Here is a 20,261-nt window from a genome sequence, read left to right on the forward strand (position 1 = left end):
GGGTATGATGCTCACAGCACTTGGTATTCCCAAGCGGTCTCCCAATCAGGTACTAAACAGGCCGAACCATGCTTGGCTTCCGAGATCGGACGAGATCGGGCCTTTTCAGGGTGGTATGGCCGTGAGCGGTACTGCTCTTGCAGATGGACACCCATGAAATGTCGAAAAAGATGCGGGGTATGATGCTCACAGCACCTGGTATTCCCAAGCGGTCTCCCAATCAGGTACTAAACAGGCCGAACCATGCTTGGCTTCCGAGATCGGACGAGATCGGGCCTTTTCAGGGTGGTATGGCCGTGAGCGGTACTGCTCTTGCAGATGGACACCCATGAAATGTCGAAAAAGATGCGGGGTATGATGCTCACAGCACCTGGTATTCCCAAGCGGTGTCCCAATCAGGTACTAACCAGGCCGAACCATGCTTGGCTGCCGAGATCGGACGAGATTGGGCCTTTTCAGGGTGGTATGGCCATGGGCGGAACTGCTCTTGCAGATGGACACCCATGAAATGTCGAAAAAGATGCGGGGCATGATGCTCACAGCACCTGGTATTCCCAAGCGGTCTCCCAATCAGGTACTAACCAGGCCGAACCATGCTTGGCTTTCGAGATCAGACGAGATCGGGCCTTTTCAGGGTGGTATGGACATGAGCGGTACTGCTCCTGCAGATGGACACCCATGAAATGTCGAAAAAGATGCGGGGTATGATGCTCACAGCACCTAGTATTCCCAAGCAGTCTCCCAATCAGGTACTAAACAGGCCGAACCATGCTTGGCTGCCGAGATCGGACGAGATCGGGCCTTTTCAGGGTGGTATGGCCGTGAGCGGTACTGCTCTTGCAGATGGACACCCATGAAATGTCGAAAAAGATGCGGGGTATGATGCTCACAGCACCTGGTATTCCCAAGCGGTCTCCCAATCAGGTACTAACCAGGCCGAACTATGCTTGGCTTTCGAGATTGGACGAGATCGGGCCTTTTCAGGGTGGTATGGCCGAGAGCGGTACTGCTCTTGCAGATGGACACCCATGAAATGTCGAAAAAGATGCGGGGTATGATGCTCACAGCACTTGGTATTCCCAAGCGGTCTCCCAATCAGGTACTAACCAGGCCGAACCATGCTTGGCTTCCGAGATCGGGCGAGATCGGGCCTTTTCAGGGTGGTATGGCCGTGAGCGGTACTGCTCATGCAGATGGACACCCATGAAATGTCGAAAAAGACATTTTCACACACAGCACCTGGTGCTCACAGCACTTGGTATTCCCAAGCGGTCTCCCAATCAGGTACTAAACAGGCCGAACCATGCTTGGCTTCCGAGATCAGACGAGATCGGGCCTTTTCAGGGTGGTATGGCCTTGAGCGGTACTGCTCTTACAGATGGACACCCATGAAAGGTCGAAAAAGATGCGGGGCATGGTTCTCACAGCACCTGGTACTCCCAAGCGGTCTCCCAATCAGATACTAACGAGGCCGAACCATGCTTGGCTTCCGAGATCGGACGAGACCGGACGAGATCGGGCCTTTTCAGGGTGGTATGGCCGTGAGCGGTACTGCACTAGCAGATGGACACCCATGAAATGTCGAAAAAGATGCGGGGTATGATGCTCACAGCACCAGGTATTTCCAAGCGGTCTCCCAATCAGGTACTAACCAGGCTGAACCATGCTTGGCTTCCGAGATCGGACGAGATCGGGCCTTTTCAGGGTGGTATGGCCGTGAGCGGTACTGCACTGGCAGATGGACACCCATGAAATGTCGAAAAAGATGCGGGGTATGATGCTCACAGCACCTGGTATTCCCAAGCGGTCTCCCAATCAGGTACTAAACAGGCCGAACCATGCTTGGCTGCCGAGATCGGACGAGATCGGGCCTTTTCAGGGTGGTATGGCCGTGAGCGGTACTGCACTAGCAGATGGACACCCATGAAATGTCGAAAAAGATGCGGGGTATGATGCTCACAGCACCTGGTATTCCCAAGCGGTCTCCCAATCAGGTACTAACCAGGCCGAACCATGCTTGGCTTCCGAGATCGGACGAGATCGGGCCTTTTCAGGGTGGTATGGCCGTGAGCGGTACTGCTTTTGCAGATGGACACCCATGAAATGTCGAAAAAGATACGGGGTATGATGCTCACAGCACTTGGTATTCCCAAGCGGTCTCCCAATCAGGTACTAACCAGGCCGAACCATGCTTGGCTTCCGAGATCGGGCGAGATCGGGCCTTTTCAGGGTGGTATGGCCGTGAGCGGTACTGCTCATGCAGATGGACACCCATGAAATGTCGAAAAAGATGCGGGGTATGATGCTCACAGCACCTGGTATTCCCAAGCGGTCTCCCAATCAGGTACTAACCAGGCCGAACCATGCTTGGCTTCCGAGATCGGACGAGATCGGGCCTTTTCAGGGTGGTATGGCCGTGAGCGGTACTGCTTTTGCAGATGGACACCCATGAAATGTCGAAAAAGATGCGGGGTATGATGCTCACAGCACTTGGTATTCCCAAGCGGTCTCCCAATCAGGTACTAAACAGGCCGAACCATGCTTGGCTTCCGAGATCGGACGAGATCGGGCCTTTTCAGGGTGGTATGGCCGTGAGCGGTACTGCTCTTGCAGATGGACACCCATGAAATGTCGAAAAAGATGCGGGGTATGATGCTCACAGCACCTGGTATTCCCAAGCGGTCTCCCAATCAGGTACTAAACAGGCCGAACCATGCTTGGCTTCCGAGATCGGACGAGATCGGGCCTTTTCAGGGTGGTATGGCCGTGAGCGGTACTGCTCTTGCAGATGGACACCCATGAAATGTCGAAAAAGATGCGGGGTATGATGCTCACAGCACCTGGTATTCCCAAGCGGTGTCCCAATCAGGTACTAACCAGGCCGAACCATGCTTGGCTGCCGAGATCGGACGAGATTGGGCCTTTTCAGGGTGGTATGGCCATGGGCGGAACTGCTCTTGCAGATGGACACCCATGAAATGTCGAAAAAGATGCGGGGCATGATGCTCACAGCACCTGGTATTCCCAAGCGGTCTCCCAATCAGGTACTAACCAGGCCGAACCATGCTTGGCTTTCGAGATCAGACGAGATCGGGCCTTTTCAGGGTGGTATGGACATGAGCGGTACTGCTCTTGCAGATGGACACCCATGAAATGTCGAAAAAGATGCGGGGTATGACGCTCACAGCACCTGGTATTCCCAAGCGGTCTCCCAATCAGGTACTAACCAGGCCGAACAATGCTTGGCTGCCGAAATCGGACGAGATCGGGCCTTTTCAGGGTGGTATGGCCGTGAACGATACTGCTCTTGCAGATGGACACCCATGAAATGTCGAAAAAGATGCGGGGTATGACGCACACAGCACCTGGTATTCCCAAGCGGTCTCCCAATCAGGTACTAAACAGGCCGAACCATGCTTGGCTTCCGAGATCGGACGAGATCGGGCCTTTTCAGGGTGGTATGGCCGTGAGCGGTACTGCTCTTGCAGATGGACACCCATGAAATGTCGAAAAAGATGCGGGGTATGATGCTCACAGCACCTGGTATTCCCAAGCGGTGTCCCAATCAGGTACTAACCAGGCCGAACCATGCTTGGCTGCCGAGATCGGACGAGATTGGGCCTTTTCAGGGTGGTATGGCCATGGGCGGAACTGCTCTTGCAGATGGACACCCATGAAATGTCGAAAAAAATGCGGGGCATGATGCTCACAGCACCTGGTATTCCCAAGCGGTCTCCCAATCAGGTACTAACCAGGCCGAACCATGCTTGGCTTTCGAGATCAGACGAGATCGGGCCTTTTCAGGGTGGTATGGACATGAGCGGTACTGCTCCTGCAGATGGACACCCATGAAATGTCGAAAAAGATGCGGGGTATGATGCTCACAGCACCTAGTATTCCCAAGCAGTCTCCCAATCAGGTACTAAACAGGCCGAACCATGCTTGGCTGCCGAGATCGGACGAGATCGGGCCTTTTCAGGGTGGTATGGCCGTGAGCGGTACTGCTCTTGCAGATGGACACCCATGAAATGTCGAAAAAGATGCGGGGTATGATGCTCACAGCACCTGGTATTCCCAAGCAGTCTCCCAATCAGGTACTAACCAGGCCGAACTATGCTTGGCTTTCGAGATTGGACGAGATCGGGCCTTTTCAGGGTGGTATGGCCGAGAGCGGTACTGCTCTTGCAGATGGACACCCATGAAATGTCGAAAAAGATGCGGGGTATGATGCTCACAGCACCTGGTATTCCCAAGCGGACTCCCATTCAGGTACTAACCTAGCCGAACCATGCTTGGCTGCCGAGATCGGACGAGATCGGGCGAGATCGGGCCTTATCAGGGTGGTATGGCTGTGAGCGGTACTGCTCTTGCAGATGGACACCCATGAAATGTCGAAAAAGATGCGGAGTATAATGCTCACAGCACCTGGTATTCCCAAGCGGTCTCCCAACCAGGTACTAACCAGGCCGAACCATGCTTGGCTTCCGAGATCGGACGAGATCGGGCGAGATCGGGCGAGATCGGGCGAGATCGGGCCTTTTCAGGGTGGTATGGCCGTGAGCGGTACTGCTCTTGCAGATGGACACCCATGAAATGTCGAAAAAGATGCAGGGTATGATGCTCACAGCACCTGGTATTCCCAAGCGGTCTCCCAATCAGGTACTAACCAGGCCGAACCATGCTTGGCTGCCGAGTTCGGACGACATCGGGCGAGATCGGGCCTTTTCAGGGTGGTATGGCCGTGAGCGGTACTGCTCTTGCAGATGGACACCCATGAAATGTCGAAAATGATGCGGGGTATGATGCTCACAGCACCTGGTATTCCCAAGCGGTCTCCCAATCAGGTACTAACCAGGCCAAACCATGCTTGGCTGCCGAGATCGGACGAGATCGGACGAGATCGGGCCTTTTCAGGGTGGTATGGCCGTGAACGGTACTGGTCTTGCAGATGGACACCTATGAAATGTCGAAAAAGATACGGGGTATGATGCCCACAGCACCTGGTATTCCCAAGCGGTCTCCCAATCAGGTGCTAACCAGGCTGAACCACGCTTGGCTGCCGAGATCGGACGAGATCGGGCGAGATCGGGCCTTTTCAGGGTGGTATGGCCGTGAGCGGTACTGCTTTTGCAGATGGACACCCATGAAATGTCGAAAAAGATGCGGGGTATGATGCTCACAGCACCTGGTATTCCCAAGCGGTCTCCCAATCAGGTACTTACCAGGCCGAACCATGCTTGGCTTCCGAGATCGGAGGAGATTGGGCCTTTTCAGGGTGGTATGGCCGTGAGCGGTACTACTCTTGCAGATGGACACCCATGAAATGTCGAAAAAGATGCGGGGTATGATGCTCACAGCACCTGGTATTCCCAAGCGGTCTCCCAATCAGGTACTAACCAGGCCGAACCATGCTTTGCTTCCGAGATCGGACGAGATCGGGCCTTTTCAGGGTGGTATGGCCGTGAGCGGTACTGCTTTTGCAGATGGACACCCATGAAATGTCAAAAAAGATGCGGGGTATGAAGCTCACAGCACCTGGTATTCCCAAGCGGTCTCCCAATCAGGTACTAACCAGGCCGAACCATGCCTGGCTTCCGAGATCGGACGAGATCGGGCCTTTTCAGGGTGGTATGGCCATGTGAGCGGTACTGCTCTTGCAGATGGACACCCATGAAATGTCGAAAAAGATGCGGGGTATGATGCTCACAGCACCTGGTATTCCCAAGCGGTCTCCCAATCCGGTACTAACCAGGCCGAACCATGCTTGGCTTCCGAGACCGGACGGGATCGGGCCTTTTCAGGGTGGTACGGCCGTGAGCAGTACTGCTCCTGCAGATGGACACCCATGAAATGTCGAAAAAGATGCGGGGTATGATGCTCACAGCACCTGGTATTCCCAAGCGGTCTCCCAATCAGGTACTAACCAGGCCGAACCATGCTTGGCTGCCGAGATCGGGCGAGATCGGGCCTTTTCAGGGTGGTATGGCCGTGAGCGGTACTGCACTAGCAGATGGACACCCATGAAATGTCGAAAAAGATGCAGGGTATGATGCTCACAGCACCTGGTATTCCCAAGCGGTCTCCCAATCAGGTACTAAACAGGCCGAACCATGCTTGGCTTCCAAGATCGGACGAGATCGGGCCTTTTCAGGGTGGTATGGCCGTGAGCGGTACTGCACTAGCAGATGGACACCCATGAAATGTCGAAAAAGATGCGACGTCTGATGCTCACAGCACCTGGTATTCCCAAGCGGTCTCCCAATCAGGTACTAACCAGGCCGAACCATGCTTGGCTGCCGAGATCGGGCAAGATCAGGCCTTTTCAGGGTGGTATGGCCGTGAGCAGTACTGCACTAGCAGATGGACACCCATGAAATGTCGAAAAAGATGCGGGGTATGATGCTCACAGCACCTGGTATTCCCAAGCGGTCTCACAATCAGGTACTAACCAGGCCGAACTATGCTTGGCTTCCGAGATCGGACGAGATCGGGCCTTTTCAGGGTGGTATGGCCGTGAGCGGTACTGCACTTGCAGATGGACACCCATGAAATGTCGAAAAAGATGCGGGGTATGATGCTCACAGCACCTGGTATTCCCAAGCGGTCTCCCAATCAGGTACTAAACAGGCCGAACCATGCTTGGCTGCCGAGATCGGACGAGATCGGGCCTTTTCAGGGTGGTATGGCCGTGAGCAGTACTGCACTAGCAGATGGACAACCATGAAATGTCGAAAAAGATGCGGGGTATGATGCTCACAGCACCTGGTATTCCCAAGCGGTCTCCCAATCAGGTACTAAACAGGCTGAACCATGCTTGGCTTCCGAGATCGGACGAGATCGGGCCTTTTCAGGGTGGTATGGCCGTGAGCGGTACTGCACTAGCAGATGGACACCCATGAAATGTCGAAAAAGATGCGGGGTATGATACTCACAGCACCTGGTATTCCGAAGCGGTCTCCCAATCAGGTACTAAACAGGCCGAACAATGCTTGGCTGCCGAGATCGGACGAGACCGGACGAGATCGGGCCTTATCAGGGTGGTATGGCCGTGAGTGGTACTGCTCTTGCAGATGGACACCCATGAAATGTCGAAAAAGATGAGGGGTATGATGCTCACAGCACCTGGTATTCCCAAGCGGTCTCCCAATCAGGTACTAACCAGGCCGAACCATGCTTGGCTGCCGAGATCGGACGAGATCGGGCCTTTTCAGGGTGGTATGGCCGTGAGCGGTACTGCTCTTGCAGATGGACACCCATGAAATGTCGAAAAAGATGCGGGGTATGATGCTCACAGCACCTGGTACTCCCAAGCGGTCTCCCAATCAGATACTAACGAGGCCGAACCATGCTTGGCTTCCGAGATCGGACGAGACCGGACGAGATCGGGCCTTTTCAGGGTGGTATGGCCGTGAGTGGTACTGCTCTTGCAGATGGACACCCATGAAATGTCGAAAAAGATGCGGGGTATGATGCTCACAGCACCTGGTATTCCCAAGCGGTCTCCCAATCAGGTACTAAACAGGCCGAACCATGCTTGGCTTCCGAGATCGGACGAGATCGGGCCTTTTCAGGGTGGTATGGCCGTGAGCGGTACTGCTCTTGCAGATGGACACCCATGAAATGTCGAAAAAGATGCGGGGTATGATGCTCACAGCACCTGGTATTCCCAAGCGGTCTCCCAATCAGGTACTAACCAGGCCGTACCATGCTTGGCTGCCGAGATTGGACGAGATCGGGCGAGATCGGGCCTTTTCAGGGTGGTATGGACGTGAGCGGTAATGCTCTTGCAGATGGACACACATGAAATGTCGAAAAAAATGCGGGGCAAGATGCTCACAGCACCTGGTATCCCCAAGCGGTCTCCCAATCAGGTACTAACCAGGCCGAACCATGCTTGGCTGCCGAGATCGGACAAGATCGGGCCTTTTCAGGGTGGTATGGCCGTGAGCGGTACTGCTCCTGCAGATGGACACCCATGAAATGTCGAAAAAGATGCGGGGTATGATGCTCACAGCACCTGGTATTCCCAAGCGGTCTCCCAAACAGATACTAACCAGGCCGAACCATGCTTGGCTACCGAGTTCGGACGAGATCGGGCCTTTTCAGGGTGGTATGGCCTTGGGCGGTACTGCTTTTGCAGATGGACACCCATGAAATGTCGAAAAAGATGCGGGGTATGATGCTCACAGCACCTGGTATTCCCAAGCGGTCTCCCAAACAGGTACTAAACAGGCCGAACCATGCTTGGCTTCCGAGATCGGACGAGATCGGGCGAGATCGGGCGAGATCGGGCGAGATCGGGCCTTTTCAGGGTGGTATGGCCGTGAGCGGTACTGCTCTTGCAGATGGACACCCATGAAATGTCGAAAAAGATGCAGGGTATGATGCTCACAGCACCTGGTATTCCCAAGCGGTCTCCCAATCAGGTACTAACCAGGCCGAACCATGCTTGGCTGCCGAGTTCGGACGACATCGGGCGAGATCGGGCCTTTTCAGGGTGGTATGGCCGTGAGCGGTACTGCTCTTGCAGATGGACACCCATGAAATGTCGAAAATGATGCGGGGTATGATGCTCACAGCACCTGGTATTCCCAAGCGGTCTCCCAATCAGGTACTAACCAGGCCAAACCATGCTTGGCTGCCGAGATCGGACGAGATCGGACGAGATCGGGCCTTTTCAGGGTGGTATGGCCGTGAACGGTACTGGTCTTGCAGATGGACACCTATGAAATGTCGAAAAAGATACGGGGTATGATGCCCACAGCACCTGGTATTCCCAAGCGGTCTCCCAATCAGGTGCTAACCAGGCTGAACCATGCTTGGCTGCCGAGATCGGACGAGATCGGGCGAGATCGGGCCTTTTCAGGGTGGTATGGCCGTGAGCGGTACTGCTTTTGCAGATGGACACCCATGAAATGTCGAAAAAGATGCGGGGTATGATGCTCACAGCACCTGGTATTCCCAAGCGGTCTCCCAATCAGGTACTTACCAGGCCGAACCATGCTTGGCTTCCGAGATCGGAGGAGATTGGGCCTTTTCAGGGTGGTATGGCCGTGAGCGGTACTACTCTTGCAGATGGACACCCATGAAATGTCGAAAAAGATGCGGGGTATGATCCTCACAGCACCTGGTATTCCCAAGCGGTCTCCCAATCAGGTACTAACCAGGCCGAACCATGCTTTGCTTCCGAGATCGGACGAGATCGGGCCTTTTCAGGGTGGTATGGCCGTGAGCGGTACTGCTTTTGCAGATGGACACCCATGAAATGTCAAAAAAGATGCGGGGTATGAAGCTCACAGCACCTGGTATTCCCAAGCGGTCTCCCAATCAGGTACTAACCAGGCCGAACCATGCTTGGCTTCCGAGATCGGACGAGATCGGGCCTTTTCAGGGTGGTATGGCCATGTGAGCGGTACTGCTCTTGCAGATGGACACCCATGAAATGTCGAAAAAGATGCGGGGTATGATGCTCACAGCACCTGGTATTCCCAAGCGGTCTCCCAATCAGGTACTAACCAGGCCGAACCATGCTTGGCTGCCGAGATCGGGCGAGATCGGGCCTTTTCAGGGTGGTATGGCCGTGAGCGGTACTGCACTAGCAGATGGACACCCATGAAATGTCGAAAAAGATGCAGGGTATGATGCTCACAGCACCTGGTATTCCCAAGCGGTCTCCCAATCAGGTACTAAACAGGCCGAACCATGCTTGGCTTCCAAGATCGGACGAGATCGGGCCTTTTCAGGGTGGTATGGCCGTGAGCGGTACTGCACTAGCAGATGGACACCCATGAAATGTCGAAAAAGATGCGACGTCTGATGCTCACAGCACCTGGTATTCCCAAGCGGTCTCCCAATCAGGTACTAACCAGGCCGAACCATGCTTGGCTGCCGAGATCGGGCGAGATCAGGCCTTTTCAGGGTGGTATGGCCGTGAGCAGTACTGCACTAGCAGATGGACACCCATGAAATGTCGAAAAAGATGCGGGGTATGATGCTCACAGCACCTGGTATTCCCAAGCGGTCTCACAATCAGGTACTAACCAGGCCGAACTATGCTTGGCTTCCGAGATCGGACGAGATCGGGCCTTTTCAGGGTGGTATGGCCGTGAGCGGTACTGCACTTGCAGATGGACACCCATGAAATGTCGAAAAAGATGCGGGGTATGATGCTCACAGCACCTGGTATTCCCAAGCGGTCTCCCAATCAGGTACTAAACAGGCCGAACCATGCTTGGCTGCCGAGATCGGACGAGATCGGGCCTTTTCAGGGTGGTATGGCCGTGAGCAGTACTGCACTAGCAGATGGACAACCATGAAATGTCGAAAAAGATGCGGGGTATGATGCTCACAGCACCTGGTATTCCCAAGCGGTCTCCCAATCAGGTACTAAACAGGCTGAACCATGCTTGGCTTCCGAGATCGGACGAGATCGGGCCTTTTCAGGGTGGTATGGCCGTGAGCGGTACTGCACTAGCAGATGGACACCCATGAAATGTCGAAAAAGATGCGGGGTATGATACTCACAGCACCTGGTATTCCGAAGCGGTCTCCCAATCAGGTACTAAACAGGCCGAACAATGCTTGGCTGCCGAGATCGGACGAGACCGGACGAGATCGGGCCTTATCAGGGTGGTATGGCCGTGAGTGGTACTGCTCTTGCAGATGGACACCCATGAAATGTCGAAAAAGATGAGGGGTATGATGCTCACAGCACCTGGTATTCCCAAGCGGTCTCCCAATCAGGTACTAACCAGGCCGAACCATGCTTGGCTGCCGAGATCGGACGAGATCGGGCCTTTTCAGGGTGGTATGGCCGTGAGCGGTACTGCTCTTGCAGATGGACACCCATGAAATGTCGAAAAAGATGCGGGGTATGATGCTCACAGCACCTGGTACTCCCAAGCGGTCTCCCAATCAGATACTAACGAGGCCGAACCATGCTTGGCTTCCGAGATCGGACGAGACCGGACGAGATCGGGCCTTTTCAGGGTGGTATGGCCGTGAGTGGTACTGCTCTTGCAGATGGACACCCATGAAATGTCGAAAAAGATGCGGGGTATGATGCTCACAGCACCTGGTATTCCCAAGCGGTCTCCCAATCAGGTACTAAACAGGCCGAACCATGCTTGGCTTCCGAGATCGGACGAGATCGGGCCTTTTCAGGGTGGTATGGCCGTGAGCGGTACTGCTCTTGCAGATGGACACCCATGAAATGTCGAAAAAGATGCGGGGTATGATGCTCACAGCACCTGGTATTCCCAAGCGGTCTCCCAATCAGGTACTAACCAGGCCGTACCATGCTTGGCTGCCGAGATTGGACGAGATCGGGCGAGATCGGGCCTTTTCAGGGTGGTATGGACGTGAGCGGTAATGCTCTTGCAGATGGACACACATGAAATGTCGAAAAAAATGCGGGGCAAGATGCTCACAGCACCTGGTATCCCCAAGCGGTCTCCCAATCAGGTACTAACCAGGCCGAACCATGCTTGGCTGCCGAGATCGGACAAGATCGGGCCTTTTCAGGGTGGTATGGCCGTGAGCGGTACTGCTCCTGCAGATGGACACCCATGAAATGTCGAAAAAGATGCGGGGTATGATGCTCACAGCACCTGGTATTCCCAAGCGGTCTCCCAAACAGATACTAACCAGGCCGAACCATGCTTGGCTACCGAGTTCGGACGAGATCGGGCCTTTTCAGGGTGGTATGGCCTTGGGCGGTACTGCTTTTGCAGATGGACACCCATGAAATGTCGAAAAAGATGCGGGGTATGATGCTCACAGCACCTGGTATTCCCAAGCGGTCTCCCAAACAGGTACTAAACAGGCCGAACCATGCTTGGCTGCCGAGATCGGACGAGATCGGGCCTTTTCAGGGTGGTATGGCCGTAAGCGGTACTGCTCTTGCAGATGGACACCCATGAAATGTCGAAAAAGATGCGGGGTTTGATGCTCACAGCACCTGGTATTCCCAAGCGGTCTCCCAATCAGGTACTAACCAGGCCGAACCATGCTTGGCTGCCGAGATCGGGCCTTTTCAGGGTGGTATGGCCGTGAGCGGTACTGCTCTTGCAGATGGACACCCATGAAATGTCGAAAAAGATGCGGGGTATGATGCTCACAGCACCTGGTATTCCCAAGCGGTCTCCCAATCAGGTACTAACCAGGCCGAACCATGCTTGGCTTCCGAGATCGGACGAGATCGGGCCTTTTCAGTGTGGTATGGCCGTGAGCGGTACTGCTCCTGCAGATGGACACCCATGAAATGTCGAAAAAGATGCGGGGTATGATGCTCACAGCACCTGGTATTCCCAAGCCGTCTCCCAATCAGGTACTAAACAGGCCGAACCATGCTTGGCTTCCGAGATCGGACGAGATCGGACGAGATCGGGCCTTTTCAGGGTGATATGGCCGTGAGCGGTACTGCTCTTGCAGATGGACACCCATGAAATGTCGAAAAAGATGCGGGGTGTGATGCTCACAGCACCCGGTATTCCCAAGCGGTCTCCCAATCAGGTACTAAACAGGCCGAACCATGCTTGGCTTCCGAGATCGGACGAGATCGGGCCTTTTCAGGGTGATATGGCCTTGAACGGTACTGCTCTTGCAGATGGACACCCATGAAATGTCGAAAAAGATGCGGGGCATGGTTCTCACAGCACCTGGTATTCCCAAGCGGTCTCCCAATCAGATACTAAACAGGCCGAACCATGCTTGGCTTCCGAGATCGGACGAGATCGGACGAGATCGGGCCTTTTCAGGGTGGTATGACCGTGAGCGGTACTGCTCTTGCAGATGGACACCCATGAAATGTCGAAAAAGATGCGGGGTATGATGCTCACAGCACCTGGTATTCCGAAGCGGTCTCCCAATCAGGTACTAAACAGGCCGAACAATGCTTGGCTGCCGAGATCGGACAAGATCGGGCCTTTTCAGGGTGGTATGGCCGTGAGCGGTACTGCTCTTGCAGATGAACACCCATGAAATGTCGAAAAAGATGCGGGGTATGATGCTTACAGCACCTGGTATTCCCAAGCGGTCTCCCAATCAGGTACTAATCAGGCCGAACGATGCTTGGCTTCCGAGATCGGACGAGATCGGGCCTTTTCAGGGTGGTATGGCCGTGAGCGGTACTGCTCTTGCAGATGGACACCCATGAAATGTCGAAAAAGATGCGGGGTATGATGCTCACAGCACCTGGTATTCCCAAGCGGTCTCCCAATCAGGTACTAACCAGGCCGAACCATGCTTGGCTGCCGAGATCGGACGAGATCGGGCCTTTTCAGGGTGGTATGGCCGTGAACGGTACTGCTCTCGCAGATGGACACCCATGAAATGTCGAAAAAGATGCGGGGCATGGTTCTCACAGCACCTGGTATTCCCAAGCGGTCTCCCAATCAGGTACTAAACAGGCCGAACCATGCTTGGCTTCCGAGATCGGACGAGATCGGACGAGATCAGGCCTTTTCAGGGTGGTATGGCCGTGAGCGGTACTGCTCTTGCAGATGGACACCCATGAAATGTCGAAAAAGATGCGGGGCAAGATGCTCACAGCACCTGGTATTCCCAAGCGGTCTCCCAATCAGGTACTAAACAGGCCGAACCATGCTTGGCTTCCGAGATCGGACGAGATCGGACGAGATCGGGCCTTTTCAGGGTGGTATGGCTGTGAGTGTTACTGCTCTTGCAGATGGACACCCATGAAATGTCGAAAAAGATGCAGGGTATGATGCTCACAGCACCTGGTATTCCCAAGCGGTCTCCCAATCAGGTACTAAACAGGCCGAACCATGCTTGGCTTCCGAGATCGGACGAGATCGGGCCTTTTCAGTGTGGTATGGCCTTGAGCGGTACTGCTCTTGCAGATGGACACCCATGAAATGTCGAAAAAGATGCGGGGCATGGTTCTCACAGCACCTGGTACTCCCAAGCGGTCTCCCAATCAGATACTAACGAGGCCGAACCATGCTTGGCTTCCGAGATCGGACGAGACCGGACGAGATCGGGCCTTTTCAGGGTGGTATGGCCGTGAGTGGTACTGCTCTTGCAGATGGACACCCATGAAATGTCGAAAAAGATGCGGGGTATGATGCTCACAGCACCTGGTATTCCCAAGCGGTCTCCCAATCAGGTACTAAACAGGCCGAACCATGCTTGGCTTCCGAGATCGGACGAGATCGGGCCTTTTCAGGGTGGTATGGCCGTGAGCGGTACTGCTCTTGCAGATGGACACCCATGAAATGTCGAAAAAGATGCGGGGTATGATGCTCACAGCACCTGGTATTCCCAAGCGGTCTCCCAATCAGGTACTAACCAGGCCGTACCATGCTTGGCTGCCGAGATTGGACGAGATCGGGCGAGATCGGGCCTTTTCAGGGTGGTATGGACGTGAGCGGTACTGCTCTTGCAGATGGACACACATGAAATGTCGAAAAAAATGCGGGGCAAGATGCTCACAGCACCTGGTATCCCCAAGCGGTCTCCCAATCAGGTACTAACCAGGCCGAACCATGCTTGGCTGCCGAGATCGGACAAGATCGGGCCTTTTCAGGGTGGTATGGCCGTGAGCGGTACTGCTCCTGCAGATGGACACCCATGAAATGTCGAAAAAGATGCGGGGTATGATGCTCACAGCACCTGGTATTCCCAAGCGGTCTCCCAAACAGATACTAACCAGGCCGAACTATGCTTGGCTACCGAGTTCGGACGAGATCGGGCCTTTTCAGGGTGGTATGGCCTTGGGCGGTACTGCTCTTGCAGATGGACACCCATGAAATGTCGAAAAAGATGCGGGGTATGATGCTCACAGCACCTGGTATTCCCAAGCGGTCTCCCAATCAGGTACTATACAGGCCGAACAATGCTTGGCTTCCGAGATCGGACGAGATCGGGCCTTTTCAGGGTGGTATGGCCGTGAGCGGTACTGCAGTAGCAGATGGACACCCATGAAATGGCGAAAAAGATGCGGGGTATAATGCTCACAGCACCTGGTATTCCCAAGCGGTCTCCCAATCAGGTACTAACCAGGCCGAACCATGCTTGGCTTCCGAGATCGGACGAGATCAGGCCTTTTCAGGGTGGTATGGCCGTGAGCGGTACTGCTCTTGCAGATGGACACCCATGAGCTAAAGTATTAATTCGACCTTCTACACCTGCTACCCAAATCAATTAGGATTTGACATTATTCAAAGTCAGTTGGAATATTCAGGTTATAAAAGAGGGGGGAAAAGGCAGGAATATATACAGCTATGTTTTACTTTTGTGCATTTCAGGCCAAATTGGTATTTGTCTTTGAGTCAGCAATAATAACAAAGGAGTAAAGTCAGCTTGATTGCAGTAAGACTTTTTGCACTCTATACACTCAATTTTCACATGTTGTTTTACTTCTGGACGCTGCAAATGGACTGCACATCTGTTGCATCGTGTGTGTATATATGTGTATAACCGTACTTTGAATTATGATTTAAACCTTTACAACCCAACTACCTCAGATCAAGCAATTATAATGTAAAGTAGTAGATGTTTAAAAAAAAGCACCAAATGCAAAAAGATAACAAAATAACAATACTAAATAGTCAAATAAGCAACTCCATTATTCTTTTAGAGAAAATATCTCAGCGGGGTCAAGTCATTCAATTCAAATCGACTGGTAATCAGATTCAATTAAAGACTAACTGATTGGGTGCAATGTTGTAGTGGCAGCACAACTAAATGAATTCACTGAATTTAAATGGGATTTATAAGTGTTTTCACATTTTATACTGTAAAACAAAAAATCACATAGGATTTATGGTTAAACACTGGAGCTACAGAATTTTACCAGAAATTACATTCAATTGGTATAGCACTTCAATAACCACCAATTTATTGGAACACTATTGTAGATTTTTCATTTCACTGAAACTAAAATTATATTGCTCCACCACCACATGCACACACCCCTTTTTTACTGTATAACTCTAGCAACCACAAGTATTTTATTTTTATTTTTTTAAGAAGAAAATGACTGACTATTCTTCTGTCTGTTCAGATATCACTACTTTTACATGATAAGAGAAGTAATTTTTAAAGAAGGCTCAGCAAAATACCCAGCATTCAATAGTACTGGCATGCTGGATCTTGCAAACTACACTCCTCAACTGCACGGAAAAAAAATAGAAAAAAACAGTCATACATTGTCTGCAGTACTTTCCACTCATTCGCTTACACTTTGTACTCCATCCTTTCTACACAAAAAGCATCATCCCGCTGTTACAGAGTAAAGAAGGTTGCACAGAGTCCTTTTCTTGCTGTTCTGTCTCTTTAGAACAGAAGGACACTTTGCGCTTCACAGAATGCAAGTCTACAAGTACTGCTGCTTAGATGTGGTTGAATGTTAGGCCCCTAAGAAATACATGTGAAGCAACAGCAATGCTTTACAAGGTGTCTATTGTTTATATAAATAAACATAAAACAGGTTACGAAAACATGCTGTAAAATCCAAATCATATTTTATCATAGTTTCACATGCTTAAACTAATAGTAATTGTTTAGTATAAATGATCGTCATGTGAAAGACATTGTTTAGTATTCTTTCATTCATTCATTCTCTCAACCGCTTATCCTCACAAGGGTCACGGGGGGTGCTAAGGCCTATCCCAGCTATCTACGGGCACCAGGCGGGGGACAAAAGAATGAACATAATTTAAAGTAATTGCTCTACAGTTGTACTGCATACCGGAGGTCATTTAATTCATTCAGATCAAGAACCTCAAATAACATATCGGCTGGTATTGTTGGAGATGGAAATCCAACTCATTTTATCTCTGAGGGCTAGCTGCGAATGCACTTGCATTATGTCAGTAAAATTCTAGAAATCATAGCGAAAGGGTTATTTTTCAAGAAAATCTGTTCCCGAAAGACCGACAAATTGTCTTTATTTGATGCTCTTGTCAGGAGAGGTTGGATTGCCTTTCCTGGCATGACGTCACGATAACTATCAGCTGTCACTAATTACGTGATTAGATTATTTTTGGCGTCACTGGACAAGGTCCAAGTGGACATGGGGAAGCTGGAGCACCTCTTTGAGTCCAGGGCCAAAGAGACGCCATGGGCCGAGAAAGCGCCAGAGAGCAAAAAGTCCGAGATCCTGGTTCTGGACTCCAAGCGGAGCACCGCCATCAACATCGGGATGACGGTCCTGCCCGCCGTTCACGTCATCAAGAGCGCCATCCTCAACTTTGACGACTTTGCCATCAACAAGGAGGGTGTGGAGAAGATCCTGAGCATGACGCCCACAGAGGAGGAGAAGCAGAAGATCCGCGAGGCTCGCTCGGCCAATCCCGACGTTCCCCTGGGGACGGCCGAGGAATTCCTCTCGGGCCTGGCTTCCGTCAGCGCCTTGACCCCCCGCCTGCAGCTGTGGTCTTTCAAACTCAACTATGAGGCACTCGAGCAGGAGATCGCCGAGCCCCTGTTTGACCTGAAGTTGGGCATGGAGCAGCTGGCCGGCAACCGGACCTTCAAGAAGATCCTGGCCACGCTGCTGGCCGTGGGGAACTTCCTCAACGGGTGTCCTCCTCACCAGAATCTTCAGGCTCCCTCCATGGTGAATCAATTCCTCTGGGCATAGGCATAAGATAACTTGGGCGCTCTCTGGTGGTTGTACGCACCTGGGCATCATGATGAAACGGTAAAGGCTTCCCAGGGCGACGTGCATAGCAGTGGTGGGGCGTATGAGTACGCTGCGGCTCTAACTCTTCTACCAGCTGTGGCTCATCTCTAGAAATGATGTGCCTGAGAGCCCCGCACCACGGTGTGTCCATTACAAAATTCCTAAACGATTCTGAGGGGTTTCTTATACATTCCAAGCAGTCCGGTGTCTTCGAGGTGGATGGTTTGCGTCGCCGAGTGCGTCGGCGCGAGCGTGGGTGGCGCTCCGCTGGGTCCATAATGGTTGGATCGTGCTGTTACGATTTCGCCGCGTAGTGCGACGCGATCGTAGGGTAAGTTGAACCCAGATGCAGAGTCGCCGAAGTAATTGGAAAGGTGAGGCAGATCTGTAGCTCTTGTTGGTTGATTTAATAAACGGGGTAACATAACTTAAACAACTTGGCTTGACCACTCATTACAAACGAACTGAACATGCGGCGTGGCGTCAATGGAAACAGCAATTACTACGAGGATTAACAGGAAACGAAACCAGAACTTAACCAGTCGATCCAACCGCGTCCACAGAAAATCATAATGCTTAAATACCAAAAATAATCTAATCACGTAATTAGTGACAGCTGATAGTTATCGTGACGTCATGCCAGGAAAGGCAATCCAACCACTCCTGACAGCTCTGAGTGATTTTGGATCCTTTGTTTCTCCCCCAAGTAATGAGGACATGTTCTTTTTAAGATAGCTCTCCATCTAAGTCCTACTATAGGTCCAGTCTTGGTAAAAGGTGCATGATGACAACTGATCTATCTGAAATCCAGAATTTGATCTGGATTTCAGATAGATCACCCATGAAATGTCGAAAAAGATGCGGGGTATGATGCTCACAGCACCTGGTATTCCCAAGCGGTCTCCCAATCAGGTACTAACCAGGCCGTACCATGCTTGGCTTCCGAGATCGAACGAGATCGGGCCTTTTCAGGGTGGTATGGCCGTGAACGGTACTGCTCCTGCAGATGGACACCCATGAAATGTCGAAAAAGATGCGGGGTATGATGCTCACTGCACCTGGTATTCCCAAGCGGTCTCCCAATCAGGTACTAACCAGGCCGAACCATGCTTGGCTTCCGAGATCGGACGAGATCGGGCCTTTTCAGGGTGGTATGGACGTGTGCGGTACTGCTTTGGCAGATGGACACCCATGAAATGTCGAAAAAGATGCGGGGTATGCTGCTCACAGCACCTGGTATTCCCAAGCGGTCTCCCAATCAGGTACTAAACAGGCCGAACCATGCTTGGCTTCCGAGATCGGAGGAGATCGGGCCTTTTCAGGGTGGTATGGCCGTGAGCGGTACTGCTCTTGCAGATGGACACCCATGAAATGTCGAAAAAGATGCGGGGTATGATGCTCACAGCACCTGGTATTCCCAAGCGGTCTCCCAATCAGGTACTAACCAGGCCGAACCATGCTTGGCTTCCGAGATCGGACGAGATCGGGCCTTTTCAGGGTGGTATGGCCGTGAACGGTACTGCACTAGCAGATGGACACCCATGAAATGTCGAAAAAGATGCGGGGCATGGTTCTCACAGCACCTGGTATTCCCAAGCGGTCTCCCAATCTGGTACTAAACAAGTCTAACCATGCTTGGCTTCCGAGATCGGGCGAGATCGGGCCTTTTCAGGGTGGTATGGCCGTGAGCGGTACTGCTTTTGCAGATGGACACCCATGAAATGTCGAAAAAGATGCGGGGTATGATGCTCACAGCACCTGGTATTCCCAAGCGGTCTCCCAACCAGGTACTAACCAGGCCCAACCATGCTTGGCTTCCAAGATCGGACGAGATCGGGCCTTTTCAGGGTGGTATGGCCGTGAGCGGTACTGCACTAGCAGATGGACACCCATGAAATGTCGAAAAAGATGCGGGGTATGATGCTCACAGCACCTGGTATTCCCAAGCGGTCTCCCAATCAGGTGCTAACCAGGCCGAACCATGCTTGGCTTCCGAGATCGGACGAGATCGGGCCTTTTCAGGGTGGTATGGCCATGAGCGGTACTGCTCTTGCAGATGGACACCCATGAGCTAAAGTATTAATTCGACCTTCTACACCTGCTACCCAAATCAATTGGGATTTGACATTATTCAAAGTCAGTTGGAATATTCAGGTTATAAAAGAGGGGGGAAAAGGCAGGAATATATACAGCTATGTTTTACTTTTGTGCATTTCAGGCCAAATTGGTATTTGTCTTTGAGTCAGCAATAATAACAAAGGAGTAAAGTCAGCTTGATTGCAGTAAGACTTTTTGCACTCTATACACTCAATTTTCACATGTTGTTTTACTTCTGGACGCTGCAAATGGACTGCACATCTGTTGCATCGTGTGTATATATGTGTATTACCGTACTTTGAATTTTGATTTAAACCTTTACAACCCAACTACCTCAGATCAAGCAATTATAATGTAAAGTAGTAGATGTTTAAAAAAAGCACCAAATGCAAAAAGATAACAAAATAACAATACTAAATAGTCAAATAAGCAACTCCATTATTCTTTTAGAGAAAATATCTCAGCGGGGTCAAGTCATTCAATTCAAATCGACTGGTAATCAGATTCAATTAAA

General features: G+C 51.9%; 1 non-coding gene and 83 pseudogenes across 1 annotated transcript; all 84 read right to left on the reverse strand.

Moving 5' to 3' along the window:
* Positions 1-8: 8 nt before the first annotated feature.
* LOC144190593 (5S ribosomal RNA) lies at positions 9-127 on the reverse strand (annotated as a pseudogene).
* A 56-nt stretch (positions 128-183) lies between these two features.
* On the reverse strand, positions 184-302 carry LOC144187544 (5S ribosomal RNA; annotated as a pseudogene).
* Positions 303-358: 56 nt separating this feature from the next.
* Positions 359-477, reverse strand: LOC144185098 (5S ribosomal RNA; annotated as a pseudogene).
* A 56-nt stretch (positions 478-533) lies between these two features.
* Positions 534-652, reverse strand: LOC144182135 (5S ribosomal RNA; annotated as a pseudogene).
* A 56-nt stretch (positions 653-708) lies between these two features.
* Positions 709-827, reverse strand: LOC144182170 (5S ribosomal RNA; annotated as a pseudogene).
* Positions 828-883: 56 nt separating this feature from the next.
* Positions 884-1,002, reverse strand: LOC144185395 (5S ribosomal RNA; annotated as a pseudogene).
* A 56-nt stretch (positions 1,003-1,058) lies between these two features.
* Positions 1,059-1,177, reverse strand: LOC144191510 (5S ribosomal RNA; annotated as a pseudogene).
* Positions 1,178-1,243: 66 nt separating this feature from the next.
* LOC144184373 (5S ribosomal RNA) lies at positions 1,244-1,362 on the reverse strand (annotated as a pseudogene).
* Positions 1,363-1,603: 241 nt separating this feature from the next.
* Positions 1,604-1,722, reverse strand: LOC144191812 (5S ribosomal RNA; annotated as a pseudogene).
* A 56-nt stretch (positions 1,723-1,778) lies between these two features.
* On the reverse strand, positions 1,779-1,897 carry LOC144188743 (5S ribosomal RNA; annotated as a pseudogene).
* Positions 1,898-1,953: 56 nt separating this feature from the next.
* LOC144189852 (5S ribosomal RNA) lies at positions 1,954-2,072 on the reverse strand (annotated as a pseudogene).
* A 56-nt stretch (positions 2,073-2,128) lies between these two features.
* On the reverse strand, positions 2,129-2,247 carry LOC144191511 (5S ribosomal RNA; annotated as a pseudogene).
* Positions 2,248-2,303: 56 nt separating this feature from the next.
* Positions 2,304-2,422, reverse strand: LOC144189864 (5S ribosomal RNA; annotated as a pseudogene).
* Positions 2,423-2,478: 56 nt separating this feature from the next.
* On the reverse strand, positions 2,479-2,597 carry LOC144190594 (5S ribosomal RNA; annotated as a pseudogene).
* A 56-nt stretch (positions 2,598-2,653) lies between these two features.
* LOC144187545 (5S ribosomal RNA) lies at positions 2,654-2,772 on the reverse strand (annotated as a pseudogene).
* Positions 2,773-2,828: 56 nt separating this feature from the next.
* On the reverse strand, positions 2,829-2,947 carry LOC144185099 (5S ribosomal RNA; annotated as a pseudogene).
* Positions 2,948-3,003: 56 nt separating this feature from the next.
* On the reverse strand, positions 3,004-3,122 carry LOC144182136 (5S ribosomal RNA; annotated as a pseudogene).
* A 56-nt stretch (positions 3,123-3,178) lies between these two features.
* On the reverse strand, positions 3,179-3,297 carry LOC144183513 (5S ribosomal RNA; annotated as a pseudogene).
* A 56-nt stretch (positions 3,298-3,353) lies between these two features.
* On the reverse strand, positions 3,354-3,472 carry LOC144190088 (5S ribosomal RNA; annotated as a pseudogene).
* A 56-nt stretch (positions 3,473-3,528) lies between these two features.
* LOC144185100 (5S ribosomal RNA) lies at positions 3,529-3,647 on the reverse strand (annotated as a pseudogene).
* A 56-nt stretch (positions 3,648-3,703) lies between these two features.
* On the reverse strand, positions 3,704-3,822 carry LOC144182137 (5S ribosomal RNA; annotated as a pseudogene).
* A 56-nt stretch (positions 3,823-3,878) lies between these two features.
* Positions 3,879-3,997, reverse strand: LOC144182172 (5S ribosomal RNA; annotated as a pseudogene).
* A 56-nt stretch (positions 3,998-4,053) lies between these two features.
* On the reverse strand, positions 4,054-4,172 carry LOC144186607 (5S ribosomal RNA; annotated as a pseudogene).
* Positions 4,173-4,228: 56 nt separating this feature from the next.
* On the reverse strand, positions 4,229-4,357 carry LOC144184571 (5S ribosomal RNA; annotated as a pseudogene).
* Positions 4,358-4,413: 56 nt separating this feature from the next.
* On the reverse strand, positions 4,414-4,562 carry LOC144183692 (5S ribosomal RNA; annotated as a pseudogene).
* A 56-nt stretch (positions 4,563-4,618) lies between these two features.
* Positions 4,619-4,747, reverse strand: LOC144183575 (5S ribosomal RNA; annotated as a pseudogene).
* A 56-nt stretch (positions 4,748-4,803) lies between these two features.
* On the reverse strand, positions 4,804-4,932 carry LOC144183363 (5S ribosomal RNA; annotated as a pseudogene).
* A 241-nt stretch (positions 4,933-5,173) lies between these two features.
* Positions 5,174-5,292, reverse strand: LOC144191774 (5S ribosomal RNA; annotated as a pseudogene).
* Positions 5,293-5,348: 56 nt separating this feature from the next.
* Positions 5,349-5,467, reverse strand: LOC144181807 (5S ribosomal RNA; annotated as a pseudogene).
* Positions 5,468-5,523: 56 nt separating this feature from the next.
* On the reverse strand, positions 5,524-5,642 carry LOC144183304 (5S ribosomal RNA; annotated as a pseudogene).
* Positions 5,643-5,700: 58 nt separating this feature from the next.
* Positions 5,701-5,819, reverse strand: LOC144188316 (5S ribosomal RNA; annotated as a pseudogene).
* A 56-nt stretch (positions 5,820-5,875) lies between these two features.
* Positions 5,876-5,994, reverse strand: LOC144189697 (5S ribosomal RNA; annotated as a pseudogene).
* Positions 5,995-6,050: 56 nt separating this feature from the next.
* LOC144189951 (5S ribosomal RNA) lies at positions 6,051-6,169 on the reverse strand (annotated as a pseudogene).
* A 56-nt stretch (positions 6,170-6,225) lies between these two features.
* Positions 6,226-6,344, reverse strand: LOC144183637 (5S ribosomal RNA; annotated as a pseudogene).
* A 56-nt stretch (positions 6,345-6,400) lies between these two features.
* LOC144182143 (5S ribosomal RNA) lies at positions 6,401-6,519 on the reverse strand (annotated as a pseudogene).
* A 56-nt stretch (positions 6,520-6,575) lies between these two features.
* Positions 6,576-6,694, reverse strand: LOC144188745 (5S ribosomal RNA; annotated as a pseudogene).
* A 56-nt stretch (positions 6,695-6,750) lies between these two features.
* On the reverse strand, positions 6,751-6,869 carry LOC144190778 (5S ribosomal RNA; annotated as a pseudogene).
* Positions 6,870-7,110: 241 nt separating this feature from the next.
* Positions 7,111-7,229, reverse strand: LOC144186046 (5S ribosomal RNA; annotated as a pseudogene).
* A 241-nt stretch (positions 7,230-7,470) lies between these two features.
* On the reverse strand, positions 7,471-7,589 carry LOC144187546 (5S ribosomal RNA; annotated as a pseudogene).
* Positions 7,590-7,645: 56 nt separating this feature from the next.
* LOC144186845 (5S ribosomal RNA) lies at positions 7,646-7,774 on the reverse strand (annotated as a pseudogene).
* Positions 7,775-7,830: 56 nt separating this feature from the next.
* On the reverse strand, positions 7,831-7,949 carry LOC144182386 (5S ribosomal RNA; annotated as a pseudogene).
* A 56-nt stretch (positions 7,950-8,005) lies between these two features.
* LOC144184733 (5S ribosomal RNA) lies at positions 8,006-8,124 on the reverse strand (annotated as a pseudogene).
* Positions 8,125-8,180: 56 nt separating this feature from the next.
* On the reverse strand, positions 8,181-8,329 carry LOC144186367 (5S ribosomal RNA; annotated as a pseudogene).
* A 56-nt stretch (positions 8,330-8,385) lies between these two features.
* On the reverse strand, positions 8,386-8,514 carry LOC144183576 (5S ribosomal RNA; annotated as a pseudogene).
* Positions 8,515-8,570: 56 nt separating this feature from the next.
* On the reverse strand, positions 8,571-8,699 carry LOC144183365 (5S ribosomal RNA; annotated as a pseudogene).
* Positions 8,700-8,940: 241 nt separating this feature from the next.
* Positions 8,941-9,059, reverse strand: LOC144191775 (5S ribosomal RNA; annotated as a pseudogene).
* Positions 9,060-9,115: 56 nt separating this feature from the next.
* Positions 9,116-9,234, reverse strand: LOC144188654 (5S ribosomal RNA; annotated as a pseudogene).
* A 56-nt stretch (positions 9,235-9,290) lies between these two features.
* On the reverse strand, positions 9,291-9,409 carry LOC144190341 (5S ribosomal RNA; annotated as a pseudogene).
* Positions 9,410-9,467: 58 nt separating this feature from the next.
* Positions 9,468-9,586, reverse strand: LOC144189698 (5S ribosomal RNA; annotated as a pseudogene).
* Positions 9,587-9,642: 56 nt separating this feature from the next.
* Positions 9,643-9,761, reverse strand: LOC144189952 (5S ribosomal RNA; annotated as a pseudogene).
* A 56-nt stretch (positions 9,762-9,817) lies between these two features.
* LOC144191345 (5S ribosomal RNA) lies at positions 9,818-9,936 on the reverse strand (annotated as a pseudogene).
* A 56-nt stretch (positions 9,937-9,992) lies between these two features.
* LOC144182144 (5S ribosomal RNA) lies at positions 9,993-10,111 on the reverse strand (annotated as a pseudogene).
* Positions 10,112-10,167: 56 nt separating this feature from the next.
* On the reverse strand, positions 10,168-10,286 carry LOC144188746 (5S ribosomal RNA; annotated as a pseudogene).
* Positions 10,287-10,342: 56 nt separating this feature from the next.
* LOC144190779 (5S ribosomal RNA) lies at positions 10,343-10,461 on the reverse strand (annotated as a pseudogene).
* Positions 10,462-10,702: 241 nt separating this feature from the next.
* On the reverse strand, positions 10,703-10,821 carry LOC144186058 (5S ribosomal RNA; annotated as a pseudogene).
* Positions 10,822-11,062: 241 nt separating this feature from the next.
* LOC144187547 (5S ribosomal RNA) lies at positions 11,063-11,181 on the reverse strand (annotated as a pseudogene).
* A 56-nt stretch (positions 11,182-11,237) lies between these two features.
* Positions 11,238-11,366, reverse strand: LOC144186846 (5S ribosomal RNA; annotated as a pseudogene).
* A 56-nt stretch (positions 11,367-11,422) lies between these two features.
* On the reverse strand, positions 11,423-11,541 carry LOC144182387 (5S ribosomal RNA; annotated as a pseudogene).
* Positions 11,542-11,597: 56 nt separating this feature from the next.
* On the reverse strand, positions 11,598-11,716 carry LOC144184734 (5S ribosomal RNA; annotated as a pseudogene).
* A 56-nt stretch (positions 11,717-11,772) lies between these two features.
* On the reverse strand, positions 11,773-11,891 carry LOC144190308 (5S ribosomal RNA; annotated as a pseudogene).
* Positions 11,892-11,947: 56 nt separating this feature from the next.
* LOC144186636 (5S ribosomal RNA) lies at positions 11,948-12,056 on the reverse strand (annotated as a pseudogene).
* A 56-nt stretch (positions 12,057-12,112) lies between these two features.
* LOC144188572 (5S ribosomal RNA) lies at positions 12,113-12,231 on the reverse strand (annotated as a pseudogene).
* A 56-nt stretch (positions 12,232-12,287) lies between these two features.
* On the reverse strand, positions 12,288-12,416 carry LOC144187066 (5S ribosomal RNA; annotated as a pseudogene).
* A 56-nt stretch (positions 12,417-12,472) lies between these two features.
* LOC144184426 (5S ribosomal RNA) lies at positions 12,473-12,591 on the reverse strand (annotated as a pseudogene).
* A 56-nt stretch (positions 12,592-12,647) lies between these two features.
* LOC144186914 (5S ribosomal RNA) lies at positions 12,648-12,776 on the reverse strand (annotated as a pseudogene).
* A 56-nt stretch (positions 12,777-12,832) lies between these two features.
* Positions 12,833-12,951, reverse strand: LOC144185614 (5S ribosomal RNA; annotated as a pseudogene).
* Positions 12,952-13,007: 56 nt separating this feature from the next.
* Positions 13,008-13,126, reverse strand: LOC144191701 (5S ribosomal RNA; annotated as a pseudogene).
* Positions 13,127-13,182: 56 nt separating this feature from the next.
* On the reverse strand, positions 13,183-13,301 carry LOC144188175 (5S ribosomal RNA; annotated as a pseudogene).
* A 56-nt stretch (positions 13,302-13,357) lies between these two features.
* Positions 13,358-13,486, reverse strand: LOC144185922 (5S ribosomal RNA; annotated as a pseudogene).
* A 56-nt stretch (positions 13,487-13,542) lies between these two features.
* LOC144185335 (5S ribosomal RNA) lies at positions 13,543-13,671 on the reverse strand (annotated as a pseudogene).
* A 56-nt stretch (positions 13,672-13,727) lies between these two features.
* On the reverse strand, positions 13,728-13,846 carry LOC144183546 (5S ribosomal RNA; annotated as a pseudogene).
* A 241-nt stretch (positions 13,847-14,087) lies between these two features.
* Positions 14,088-14,206, reverse strand: LOC144187550 (5S ribosomal RNA; annotated as a pseudogene).
* Positions 14,207-14,262: 56 nt separating this feature from the next.
* Positions 14,263-14,391, reverse strand: LOC144186847 (5S ribosomal RNA; annotated as a pseudogene).
* Positions 14,392-14,447: 56 nt separating this feature from the next.
* LOC144182388 (5S ribosomal RNA) lies at positions 14,448-14,566 on the reverse strand (annotated as a pseudogene).
* A 56-nt stretch (positions 14,567-14,622) lies between these two features.
* On the reverse strand, positions 14,623-14,741 carry LOC144186493 (5S ribosomal RNA; annotated as a pseudogene).
* A 56-nt stretch (positions 14,742-14,797) lies between these two features.
* On the reverse strand, positions 14,798-14,916 carry LOC144190764 (5S ribosomal RNA; annotated as a pseudogene).
* Positions 14,917-14,972: 56 nt separating this feature from the next.
* On the reverse strand, positions 14,973-15,091 carry LOC144187781 (5S ribosomal RNA; annotated as a pseudogene).
* Positions 15,092-18,521: 3,430 nt separating this feature from the next.
* LOC144187947 (5S ribosomal RNA) lies at positions 18,522-18,640 on the reverse strand (annotated as a pseudogene).
* A 56-nt stretch (positions 18,641-18,696) lies between these two features.
* LOC144183401 (5S ribosomal RNA) lies at positions 18,697-18,815 on the reverse strand (annotated as a pseudogene).
* A 56-nt stretch (positions 18,816-18,871) lies between these two features.
* On the reverse strand, positions 18,872-18,990 carry LOC144189265 (5S ribosomal RNA; annotated as a pseudogene).
* Positions 18,991-19,046: 56 nt separating this feature from the next.
* On the reverse strand, positions 19,047-19,165 carry LOC144184824 (5S ribosomal RNA; annotated as a pseudogene).
* A 56-nt stretch (positions 19,166-19,221) lies between these two features.
* LOC144183462 (5S ribosomal RNA) lies at positions 19,222-19,340 on the reverse strand (annotated as a pseudogene).
* A 56-nt stretch (positions 19,341-19,396) lies between these two features.
* LOC144190500 (5S ribosomal RNA) lies at positions 19,397-19,515 on the reverse strand. The gene has a single exon (XR_013324981.1). It is a non-coding gene; the product is annotated as a 5S ribosomal RNA (ribosomal RNA).
* A 56-nt stretch (positions 19,516-19,571) lies between these two features.
* LOC144191107 (5S ribosomal RNA) lies at positions 19,572-19,690 on the reverse strand (annotated as a pseudogene).
* Between the last annotated feature and the right edge of the window lie 571 nt (positions 19,691-20,261).

This window comes from Stigmatopora nigra, unplaced genomic scaffold (assembly GCF_051989575.1).
Source record: "Stigmatopora nigra isolate UIUO_SnigA unplaced genomic scaffold, RoL_Snig_1.1 HiC_scaffold_24, whole genome shotgun sequence".
NCBI classification, from domain to species: Eukaryota; Metazoa; Chordata; class Actinopteri; order Syngnathiformes; family Syngnathidae; genus Stigmatopora; species Stigmatopora nigra.